Below are 12,725 nucleotides of genomic sequence, written 5' to 3'. Positions count from 1 at the left end.
GAAAAAGCTAACTAGCTAACAAAGGCAAAAGACATTTGTCTCTATCTAATGATGTGTCATGATTGGCGTGATTGGATATTCAAATGTAACTGGTCATTGAAATTATATGTTTTAATTTGACATTTTTGATTCATATTAATTCTTGAGCACATTTAGATATAAAAATAACTATCTTTGTAAATTACCAAAAAAAATTATCCATTTGGCAGTACCACTGCCTCCACAGCCCACTAGATAACATACTGGTTGAAAATGGTTGATTTATTGCACCTTTAAAGTGCATTACCACCACCTGCTACGTTGGAGTGTGAATCAGTGTTATCTACCTCCCAAAAACAAACCCAGTGAACCAGCAGCTTTCTCCATAGCATGTAGAAAATTCATTTTTTCCTACCAGTCAGAGTGGCAGGTGGTCTCCATAATTCACTTGCCAAAGACTAATTTAACCCGCATCTGGTGAATGGTAAGTGTTAATTTTGGACCCTGGGTAACCACTTTAAAAGCACTAGTTTTATCAGCAAGAGTAAAACCCACAATGTTGTAATGAAATGTCCATTTCTGGATATTTTCTGCAAACTGATAGCATGATAATGTAGCCTTCATTTACATGTTATCAGTGTAAATTGGCAAGTGCTTTACTAAAGGGAACATCTGAGCCCACTAATGATGACATTCGTGGATTATTGCATGATGATGGCAATGAATCAGCTAATTGTTTTGAAGTTGAGATATGCACACTGGTAGGATGCTAACCAAAGTGTGATGAATGTAAAGAAGACAGAGAGGATGGTTTCTGACCCTGGGATAACAAGCCACTGGTCACCCATAGTCAAGCAATAACTCAGTCAACTCATACATGTGTCTGGGTGTGTATAGCGTCAACCAACTGAGCTGAAGGTCACATTCTGACCATCTCTGTCTTAACACTCTGTCTGTACAAGACCCTGAAAATATACCCAACATGGACTTCAATGTGAATCTCTGGCAGAAGATATTATGTTTCCAGGTGAACAATGAACCACTACACACATCTATGTTTAAGGAGGTGTGTTGGCATTTTAAACTTGAGGAGGTAGACGATGGTGCTGGCCTCTGGTCTGCAGTGTGTCTCCCTCTATGTATGTTTGTCTAACTTGTTTTGATGTTTTCTGTAGTTTCAGGTGATTTGTTTTTATTGCTTGCAGTGTGGGGTTCAATACAAATTTCAGCACAAGGACATTAAAATCTATTCTATTCTGGTATAAATAAAACCATGAAAACACCATCTTTTCTCAGTCATCTCAGCCTAACACAACTAACCGATGACAAAAGCAACTGTAACACTGCCGTCTCGACATGACACACACTCCAAACTCTGTTATATCACATAATAATCTTAATAATAAGAATAACTTAATAAATATCACTCAACCAATCATATGACCAGGTTTTTGTGTTGCTCCATTAATTAAAAAAAGGCAATTCCATTCCACATTTCTGAAAGCAGGACTTGAAGCTCCACAAAGTGAAATTCTTCTTTTTACTCTTTGGTGACATTTTTGTGAATGATACTTGCCAACAAACAGAGTAGCCTTATATGGCCTTTTAGGAGCGTCAATTGTGCTAATGACGAAATCTCATGAACATGCACCTCCTCATGAACAGATGGCATTCATCAGGCTGAAACAAACAATTTACAACATGTTTGTCCAGTTAAGAGAGTTTGGTGAATCTGGCTTGGCACAATCACACAAGCAAACCTCACAGAAAAAATCAAGAGAGATTTAGTATAAGAATACAAAATTGTTCGTCTATGAGGCCCTAAAGAGTACAAAAGAGTACCAAGCACTATTACAATTATCATCCTTCCATCATCTTTTGTATTGGTTAGCATCAATACTATATATATATAGACCTGCTGAGCACAGGCCTAGGTGGCTTTAATTATCACTTCAAAGTTTAACTCATGCCTACATTTTAGTTTCCAAGTTTCTGTCTCTCAGCAAGTCTTACATCTTTGCAGACGGTGCACAGGCCAAAAATGTTGAACAAAGACACCATTTTAATAGAAACTGTACTCAAGCTGGTCTATACAGACATTGGTAGATTATAATATGATATTTTCAGGATAAAGATTGATACTTTTCACATTTTCGTAATATTCTTCTTTCTTTTATTATCATATAAAGCATGTTAAACTGCATTTGTATGAAATCATGCTGTAGAAATCTGAGCTTGAACATAATGAACTTAAACTTTAGCAGCTGGTCATAAAGTGAACTGAACGCAGTGAAAAGAGATACTGTCTGCTTCACTGGCCATGTTGTGGTCAAAATATTAAAGGGGACATATACTTTTTGAGATTTTCTGTTATTTATGATGTCAGATATCTATCTATGTTCAAGTTTTGAAAACTTAAGGTTAACGTACGTAGAAGTGCTCCTGCAAGTTAAAACGTGCTCTGAACACTCCATTTGCAACACTTTTCTGTCTACCTCACTGACAAGCCGACATCAGTTCATGTATGCCCAGCAACAGCCATCCGTTCCATAGCCTTCGCTGCTAAGGTTGTCGCTAAGGTTTTTCCATGGGTTGTTCATGTTGTCCACTCCTATATTCAGATCAGATTCAGGCTCGAGTAGCCGGAAGTCTGCTGAGGGGCAGCTTCTGAGACTACGTCCATACTAATATGTTTTCATTTTATAATGCTATTTTAAAATGAAAATGATTTCTGTCCACATGAGCGTTGCAGGACTGTTTCAGAAATAATGTCCGCCCATACTAACTGAAAACGCATATCATGTGACCATTCACGTACTGGGCATGTGCGTGCTGGTGTAAACAGGAAGCAAACTGTCTATTCTGTGGTTGTAGGCAGTAGTAGAATTATAAAATGCAGAACTTAACTGCACAACAGCTGCTAGCATAGACGACAAGGTCAGCAAACGCCTGTAAGTCTTTATCCACATTCAGTTAACCACTGGTAGTCCAGGCTGATGTCATTTGTTTTCTTCCGGAAAGGGGGCACATGATAGGTGTGTGATGAATCAGGGAAGGACCTGTTGAGAGTAATAATCAATCAAGAGGCGAACGTGGGTGTTCGTTCATCGTTTTCAAAAGTCTCCGTTTCCGTCTGTCCAGACTAAAACACAATCCTGGAGTTTTCAAACTAAAATGTGGTCAGCAGCGTTTTCAAAAGTCTCCGTTTTAGGGAGTGGACTCCTCAGGAGGGAGCCTTTAATGCTAAAACAGCCTGTTTCAGACAGAGGCTGAACTGAGGGGCTGTGTAAAGGGTAAATATAAGATACATAAGGAGTTTTTTGAATTGTAAATCATGCAAAGATATTCCAGTAGAGCCCCAGATTAAAAATATGTAAATGTGTATAATATGTCCTCTTTAATAATTAATTCATTGTCCAGAGCAAGTTTTTTGTTGAATCATTTTGATATTCCCCAAAGCTCTCCACATTAACCTTGTACAACTTCCTTTAGACCAAACTTAATATTAAAACCTCCTGAAATAATTCACATGCAATTCACACAATTTATCTTGGAATGTTCACTCTGGATTTGTGAAAATACACTTTCTACTACACACCTCCCAGAGTTGCTAATTGAGTTTTTTTTTTTTTTTTTTTTTTTTTTTTTTTAAATCAGTTACCCTCTAATTGTCCCTGATAAAGCTTCAGGCTGTGTCTCGGTGTCATCACTGATCAGAGATTTACTCTCTTGTAACTCTTTCTTGCAAACACAAACTGAACAGTCCACCAACATCTAGATGACATGTCAGGGTTAGATTTTCTCATTGGTGAAACTAGTGAGTTTTTAAAACATGTTTAAAAGTCTATGCTAAATCATTGCACTTAAAACTTTCAATTATTTTTTCTTAATATTTTTTGTAGCTTGACTGCTGCATCATTTCCATGTCATTACTGATATCGGTTCATTCACCAACACAATTATTATTTTTTTGTTATCTGAAGCAAGTTAATCACAAACATAGCATATCTATGCAAAGACAGGATGTGCAGCTTCATTTTCCATTGTATGATTTATTCAATAATGTCAAGCCATCAGTGGTCATGAGCATGCACTAGCATACACTATGCAGCAAATAGAGAAAATAATCATCTGTAATCTTCTTAGTGTTTGTTTATTACTTCTACATTGTGTAAATATTAAAATCACAGGATAACAATAGATGTTCATTAAACAGTGATAATGATTTTTTAATCTCACTCGATTTGAGTTTCTCCATAATGCTCCAAAATTACCCTGAACTAGTTAAGCAGAAGCAGCCAGAGTTTTACCTCTTATCATTCCAAATAGACTGAAAAAACACTTTTTCTGTATAATTAGTTTCAAAAAATTATAACAACCAGCTAATTAATATTTTCATGTCTATCCACAGTAATAACATGATGTATTAGATGAATTGCATTGCCCTCTTGCAAGGTTCAGCTTAACATACCACAAATATGTGCAAAGGGAAACATATTTTGAGTCCATTTAGGAGGAAGAGAATTGTTGGAAAATATATTCATGAATTTGCCATGTACTTTCGAGGGAAAGAGACTACTGAAACCTACAAATGATTGTATGTGTTAAATCTGATGTCAAAGTACAAATGTACCCTCTCTCCAACCTGCATAGTAACAGGAAGAACTACAGTATATGAAATGACTATGTTAATTATGTCTTATTACTGACTGACTTTTGTTTATTGGGGGATTTTTTCATACTATATCTTACATTCCACATCAATAGTTTAGTTTTTGAAGACAAAACTATGGTGCAATTGGCATTCACAGGATATACTAGTGTCCACCAAATTATAATAGCCCACTATTTTCCTCTTCACTTATTCTTTTCCCAAATGAAATATTTCTAGATTTGTATTCAAATCTTTGTATTTAAATCTGTCAGCTTTATTTATTTCTTGTGCTTTGTGAGCGAGGAACTCATATATGCATGATGTAAGGTCTATCACTCATTAAACTGCACCATCTGTATGCAGCCTCACTGACTTGCTATCTGGAAAACTGGACAACCTCCACTGTGACAAAATTGGTACGTTGAATGAATCAGTACTCACCAAAAGTATGTAAAACTATATTAGGGTAGTTATTTTTTTCCGCATTGTGTCAGACTCACCAAGCAAGGTTTAGCTATAATTTAATGTCTGAACAACAAACTGTCCAACACCTCCACAAGCCATAAATTGGATGAGCCAATATATTGGCCAAGATTACTGCAGATATATCAGTATTGGAGTGTATGTTGCCCAATAAGTGGCAAGAAATAGTTGTACAGAAATGTCAAAGGCATGATTGAGATTGTTTAGAAACAGTTACACCATTAGATAGTTTGTCCAACACAGAACACTGACAAATGTGTTTTTAACTGTAAAATGTCCCCATAATACATATTTTGGGTTTTTTAATAACTACATTTGAATGATCCTTCTAAAAATGAATATCAGTCAGTATTGCTTTTTTTTCAATATTGGTATCAGCCTCCAAAATCCAGTATGGCTATAATTTGACCTTGTCTGTGCGCTGGGAAATATACACCAACACACGGGTACATCTTTTCTACAGTACAGTACTGATTCTTGATTCCTGTGCCAGATGGAATTTATATGTAAATCTCACATTCGGTTTTTATTTGAAGAAAGGGCAATGCACATAACACTGTGCCCAATTCACATACACTAACTCCACCAAATAAATGTACAGCAGCACAGGTCATGATGAAATTGCTATTTGTTTGTGTATTACCCTGCTGAATTACTTAAATTTTAAAGTAAAGAAACTTCTGCACACACAGTTCAAGAAAATGAGTTGCAAAAACGAGCGGATTGCAGTGCCATCTGATCTGGTCCTTTGGCACAGCAGCAACACTAATGATCCAGGATCCTAAACAGGCTGGCAGAAAAGCACTGTCCATTTGGTTACTTAAGAAAATAACTGAAACAATTTTAACTTAATAACCCATGTTTTCTTTTTCTTTTTAATTATTAATGCACCATAATACCCCTTCCTTGAGACTCTACAATTTGAGTTAACACTAGTCCTTTCAGCCACCTGGAAATGTGATATTATTGGTGAATTATATGTGGAAGGATCATTTCCATTCCTGGGCCTGTCAGGATCATAATTGACATTGTCTAATGTGATTTTAAGCTCCTCTTAAAAGGCAGCATATAGTCTTGAGACTTCACTGTATTTGGAGAAGTGCCCAAAGACTACAGGACTGACAATGCAGGTTTGTATCTACACAGGACTCTAAGACCAAACCATAAACTTATCACAATCCAAGACGTAACAGCTTACAATATAAAAGCCAAAGTACTGTACTTGTGTGGGCAGAATGAACCTTGGAGATATGCCGTAGTATATTTTGGAGTCAGATGTATTTCATTTTGTAACATTATGATATATGATTCATTATTAATAGTATCTTGTTAACCATATTCATACAGTATAAGGCACTAAACATACTGTATGGATGTGGTTGCCTCACAGGACACCATCAACCTGACTATTCTCCTAAGTCATTAATATACGTGCCATCACTTACTCACTATTCAATATTCAACAAAGACATCTTTGAGAGATTACAAGTGTTTCTCCAGCTGCTGGTTAAAAAGGAATCAGTCATTTCATTCAGCCAAATCCCACTGGACCTTCCTGTCCCTGATCACTTTTTTTTCAAGGCAAAAATGTTATTCTCAAGAGAAACATATACGATGAACAGAAAGGAAGAAATGAAACACCAAGAACTCCAATGGGGACTGACTGACTGATTCTGCTTAACCTTGAAAGTCAATGACTGTCTTACTGTCTCTCTTTGTTCTAACAAACATAGACTGATATGTGTAAATTCATTTTTTGATCTGGGTAGTAAAATATAAAAATATACCAATGTTTTTCCTGGTTGAAAATGAGGCAGAGGTGGTACCATCCTGATTATGTGCACACACATGCATGTGTACTGTGCCTTCAACTGGCTCAAGCAAACACTTTTTACAAGCAACGTATTTTATTAAAAAGATATATAAAAGTGCCCTGTTAAACATTAAATTAAATGCAACATAAAAGCTGATGTGTTAATTTACACAGTTAACAAACAGAAAAATTGCTTAAAATCAAATCAAACATAACAGAAGCTATTGTTTTCATTTACAGGTCTCGGGGGCCCTCTTGCAGAGTAGTTGTACATAAATATATAAATGCCTTTGCTTTCATTTACAAATTTCACAACCAACAAAATGTGGCCCTGCTACAGGGTAGCTGAACAATACATTAAAGCCATTGTTTTCATCTACACAGTTTACAACCAGAGGCAGAACATTTCAGCCTCCTGTTTTTCATTTGATAAAATCTCTTGATGCACTCCTTGTAGTTCAAGGCCTCCTGGTCTGGTCCATCAATGGCCACCTTGCAGCACACATCTGTTGCACAGCGGTGTCTTAACCTTTTAAAAAAATAATTCATGCATTAAGAAACTTTGTATTATTGTGATACAGACATGAATAGTGATAGTGTTCTCAATCATATATTACAATCTTGAGTACAGTAAATAGCCTCTCCATGTCTGCAGTCTGGACTGGGGACAGCGATTGCAGCTGCAAGGCTCAGGTTGGGATACAGCTCAGAGGATTGTGGAGATACAAGCCACAGATGCACCTCCTCCAGAAGTTTGGTCTGAAGTAGAACAAAGTGAGAAGAAAGATAAAATTACTCTTTAAAACCAATAGACTGTGATGGTGGTAGTGGTACAGTTAATGTAACTGATATATAGTACCTTTAGATCAGGACTCCTCACTCTGAGTCTGTAGGAGTCCTACTCAGACACCAGGTCAGACTTCCTCAGTCTTGGGAACTGCTCTGCCTGTGTCCTCATCTCAGCATCGCCATACTCTGCAGAGTTCATCAGAATCTGTCTGGGAGAGAACAAACTGCTGGTGTTTGGGAATCGGTTCTCAATGTTCTCAGTCAGTGCAGTTAGAAACGGCTCCATCACCTGTAGAAGATTTGAACAAATCTCAATAAAACAGGTCTTGAGTCCACAATAACTTCTCAAATACATTTATACTTACAGTATGCTTTATATACTATATACTATATAATACCTAAAGTCTTCTTGAACTTCTCCCAGACATCTTCTTCAAGGTATGCAGGTATCTCATCCTGCAGAGGTTTCAGACCAGCATCTGATCGGCGCCATGCCTGCCAGCGGTCCTTGACTATGCTGCTCTCTCTCAGCTGTGTCAGAGTTGTTTTCAGCACTGTGACCTGAGGTCAAACATGACAGCTCAGCTAGATATCATTCAATTAACAGGAAAACCAAGGACTGTGGTATTGATCTCATGCCTCCTGCTCCACCTAGCAGAAGAAACAGTTTTTATTTTGGAAAACCAAAAAACTGCCGGTGGATCTTCTCATGCACAATTGGCATTAGGCACAAAGGATCATTTACAAAGGAATACAGTCCTTGAGCTTTTGGCTCATTCTGGGCTTGGAGCGGGAGGTTTCCAATGAGAGCAGACAGAATCAGGCACATCAAACCTGTTGCCACCTTATTTGACTCCCAACTAGCCCTACAAAAATTAATGATGAGCTTAATTAATGACAAAAAAGCTAAATTAAATCTGTGAATAATCTGGCACTGAATACTGCAAACCTGCAGCTTGATTTGGGAGAGTTCAAAAAGCCTCTCCATTTCTTTAAGACTGCTGGTCCTGTTGCTGGAGGCAACAGAAGATTGTTCCAACAGTTCTGGCCTATTTGGTGAGGTATGGTACTCCCCTCTGCTCCTTTATGCAGTCTGACATGGCCAGATTGAAGCAATGTGCCACACAGTGCAGGCCAGGGAATTAGTCCAACTCTAGTTTTTCTCCCTTAAAGAATTCAAAATGGTTCACTATGACAATTTCATCAAATACCTAAACTAAGGGTAAAAGCAAAAGACACAACTCACCAATCATAACTGAGGCACCGTCACTGGCGAAGGAGGCCAGCTTGTTGCTTGGTGTAGCGTCTTGTCATCTCTGATGACACTCAGTATGGTGTCATACAAAGCTGCAGCATCCCCAGCAGACACTTCAACCAAATGCAGCACTTTGGTCACAAAAAACTATATAAAATTATCTATATTCAGTCTAAGTAATTTGAATCAGAATATCTACATCAATTTTATTTAATTTTAGAAAGTAATCTCACCTCACAACAGAGAGATGTCAGTGGTTTCATCAACCATTAACCCCCACACTGGGGATTTTGACAACTTTGCCATCAGCTTGTCATCCAAAATCTGCCCAATGATCTCCACCATTTCATCAATGACGTGACTGCTTGTATGTTTGGTGTTGGCACTGACCCAGGGGCAAAAACAGTAATTAGGTTGGCCTACTTGACAGTAATTATATGGAGATGTTCAATTTACAATCATGTAATTAAATGGCTGCAGAATTTACATTCAAACCATCAATATAAGCACAGCCCAATCACTTGCATAAGAGAATAATGGGCTTATAGTTGGTGCGGTGGGGCCACTTTTGCTTGAGGCATTCATATATTATTTTGAAGCAGCCTTCAAGAGCCCTGTGGTCCACATCCACTTGTGTAGCTATAGCACGCTGCAGTATTCTCCCTCAAGACACAACAAAGTCATTTTTTTTTAACAACTATTTTATATTAGTTTTTTGTAACTTAAAGAGTACAGCTTTTGTAACAGTGTTGCCTTTTTCTAATGCATTTCTCCTTTTCTTCTGCCACTTTATGGATAGCTGTCATGTCATGACGTTTTAAGGTATCCAGCCTGTAGTATGTGGACATCTGTCTCACAAAGCCAGCAGCAAGCTGCAGCATGGGGGCACAATGTTTTTGGCATAGGTAACATGTCATGTAAATTTGTTCAGCCATTGTGGGTCAAATCCACTGGCTCTGTGTTTTTGAGAAAATCTGGGAAGATAAAAAAAATGATGTTGAAATCATGTAAACGTGGGCTTTGCATTAATACACTCCTAATGACTTGGCAATTGAATACCCTCACCTTAACTCGTCCTGGCCTGCACTCTGACTCTGATCCTCTCCATCACCGGTCCCTGTCACTTGCTGTGGTTGTGCTTTACTGTCAGACCTGACAATTTTACCACATCTCCTCGGTAACATGCATTAGTACTTTATAACTGCTTATAATAACCAGTTGATGTCTGCGCTGTTTCACCTGCCCTCATGATTGTCCTCCTCACAAACTCGCTTTGTAAAGTAATTGCTGATTTTACGAGCCATATCTACAAAGCTGAAAACATTACACTGATGGGATGTGACGTTAATTTAGGAAAACTTTTTAAGAAATTGGACATGCTTGGACATTTTACTGCCTGAACACCATGTATCACCAGTAGCACCTTTACACATGCTAACATGTATTTTTGCCCCCCCTACCACCTGACGCCGGCATTAATAACTTTTCTGGTGGAAACCTTGATACACATTATTATCTTATCTACCATCAATGTGAACACATGTTTATGTATATACATATAAATATATATTGCATAAGAATAGAAAAACCTGGCATGTATATCTGTAGGCCTTACTAACAAAATGGACATCTTATGTTTTTGGCTCGACACAATTACGTTATGTTGTTGCTGAATATTAACATCTATAACAAAAAACAAAATATGCAACTCCATAAACATGTTTATATACATAAGAAAAAAGTAGAACATAGAAAAAATAAAAACTTAATTACATGTCACCATTTATGATATCACCAAGGTGAAGGAATTTTGTAAACATCCTTCTGACTCACTTTCCTTCGGCTTCATTGCAGTCTGTTTGATAGCAGTTATTCTGCGTGGGGGGGCCTGGTCAAATTGCATGGCTGTCATCACTTTGCTGTCATCACCTGTCTCTTTACAGGCCTCACAATAATTATGTAGGACAAAACATGCATAAATGACGAAAGGAAGGTCATTCAGGTTTATGCCCATAGCCCTTCTAAGCACTCCAAACCTCGCCTTCAATCGCCCAAAAGCACATTCAATTACCATTCCGCTTTGACACAGACAAGCCAAAGTACTGTTCTTCAGCACTGCAGCCACCATTTGCATATTCCTTCATGAGGAAGAGCAATAAGGGATAAGCCGGGTCCCCAAGCAGAAAAATTGGTGTTGAACTGAGCGTTCAACTGGGAATTGGCAAACACTTCAGTGTCATGAATGCTTCCGGGCCATATGATCACAACACAGATGAATTCGTACTTATAGTCACATGCGGCTTGGACGTTAAATGAAAACCTACCCTTTCCATTGATGTAATCCATAGCTGTTTAATTTCAAGTCCCATTGATTGCTACCAAGCACTGCGGCATACCATGGGCACAGTAAACCCCCTTGACAAGTTCTGCTTTGGGTTCAGTGAAAGGCACCCTAATGTACTGTGGGCCTAGGTGGACTGTTACTGATTTACAGACCTGCCTAACAATGTTCAAGACACTCTGTCAGGATAAGCCAGAGGTGTTTGCTGTCTTCTGCAGCCTCCCCTTATCACTCATGTAGTAAAGTGTACAGGCTACGTTTTTCAAAACACCTACTGAAGATCTCATCACTGTTGATTCCCTTTCAGTGTAAGGACAAAGGAGCTCACTCAAAGATACAAGTGATGCTCTGGACATGCGAAAGTTTTCCTTCCACTCCTCATTGTGTCTTACTAAAAGATGATTTCTTGGTCCCTCCTCAGCCGCTATGTTCTCAAACCATATGCACAGTCAAGCTTTTTCTGATGAACCTACATCAATCCATGAAAAGGTTAATAACTTCAATCATAAATTAAGGTCATCTTTAGACATAGTGGCACCAGAGAGAATATAAAAGAAATCACAAACTAAGGCCACCCCCTGGAAAAATGAGCAAAAATGCCTCCTAAAGAGGGAATGCCGTCGAGCAGAGCGTGCATGGAGGAAAAACAAACTAACAGTCCACCACGAGAGTCTCATAAAATCTATTTCTGCTTATAACAATGCCTTGCGCTGTGAAAGGCAGGCATATTTTTCTAAAATTATTAACGCCAATGATAATAATCCCAGAATTCAATTTGAAACCATTGACCATCTCCTAAAACCCACCCACTTTAACGAGCATATCCATCTTCCCTCACAGTCAAAGTGCGAGGAGTTTGCCTCGTTCTTTGAAAATGAGATTGTCAGCATCAGGACTAGTATTATAAACACTACCAATCAAAAATATGCTCGAGGAAATCTTAACTTTTTTAGGAAAATTAGTGAAGGGGAACTCCGGAATATCATCTCTCAACTGAAATCCTCCACCTGCTCACTCAATGCCATCCCCACTTCCTTTTTTAAAGAGGTGGTAGATAGTTTTATTCTTGATGTTCTAGACATTGTAAACTGTTCCTTAGAGTCAGATATCTTCCTGGATCCACTAAAGACTGCTCTAGTTAGGCCTCTGCTCAAAAAACACACTCTGGATTCCTCTGCTCTGAGTAACTACTGCCCTTTCTAGGTAAAATCCTGAAAAGGGCAGTGTTGATACAGCTAGAGGCTTTCTTACATAACAATGATATTTATGAAACATTTCAGTCTGGTTCTAGAGGTAAACATAGCACCAAGACTGCTCTCACTAAAGTCATAAATGATCTTAGAATGAGTGCAGATAAAAAGAACGTTTCTGTCCTTGTTCTCCTCGATTTGACCGTTGCATTCGACGCCAT

At 38.1% G+C, this 12,725-nt stretch overlaps 1 long non-coding RNA gene across 6 annotated transcripts; it reads right to left on the bottom strand.

Moving 5' to 3' along the window:
- Positions 1 to 6,454: 6,454 nt before the first annotated feature.
- LOC137192479 (uncharacterized) lies at positions 6,455 to 12,504 on the bottom strand. 6 transcript variants are annotated; one of them, XR_010930573.1, is made up of 7 exons: positions 10,039 to 12,504; positions 9,207 to 9,358; positions 8,965 to 9,086; positions 8,117 to 8,279; positions 7,789 to 8,007; positions 7,547 to 7,688; positions 6,458 to 7,458 (listed from the first exon to the last, which is right to left on the bottom strand). It is a non-coding gene; the product is annotated as an uncharacterized lncRNA (long non-coding RNA). The 6 variants fall into 6 exon arrangements; XR_010930574.1 differs by having other exon boundaries at positions 6,455 to 7,458; positions 8,117 to 8,884; positions 9,207 to 12,504; XR_010930577.1 differs by having other exon boundaries at positions 6,457 to 7,458; positions 7,789 to 7,927; positions 9,207 to 12,504.
- Between the last annotated feature and the right edge of the window lie 221 nt (positions 12,505 to 12,725).

The sequence above is a fragment of the Thunnus thynnus genome, chromosome 11 (assembly GCF_963924715.1).
Source record: "Thunnus thynnus chromosome 11, fThuThy2.1, whole genome shotgun sequence".
NCBI lineage: Eukaryota > Metazoa > Chordata > Actinopteri > Scombriformes > Scombridae > Thunnus > Thunnus thynnus.
This window is presented reverse-complemented; position numbering and strand designations above follow the sequence as displayed.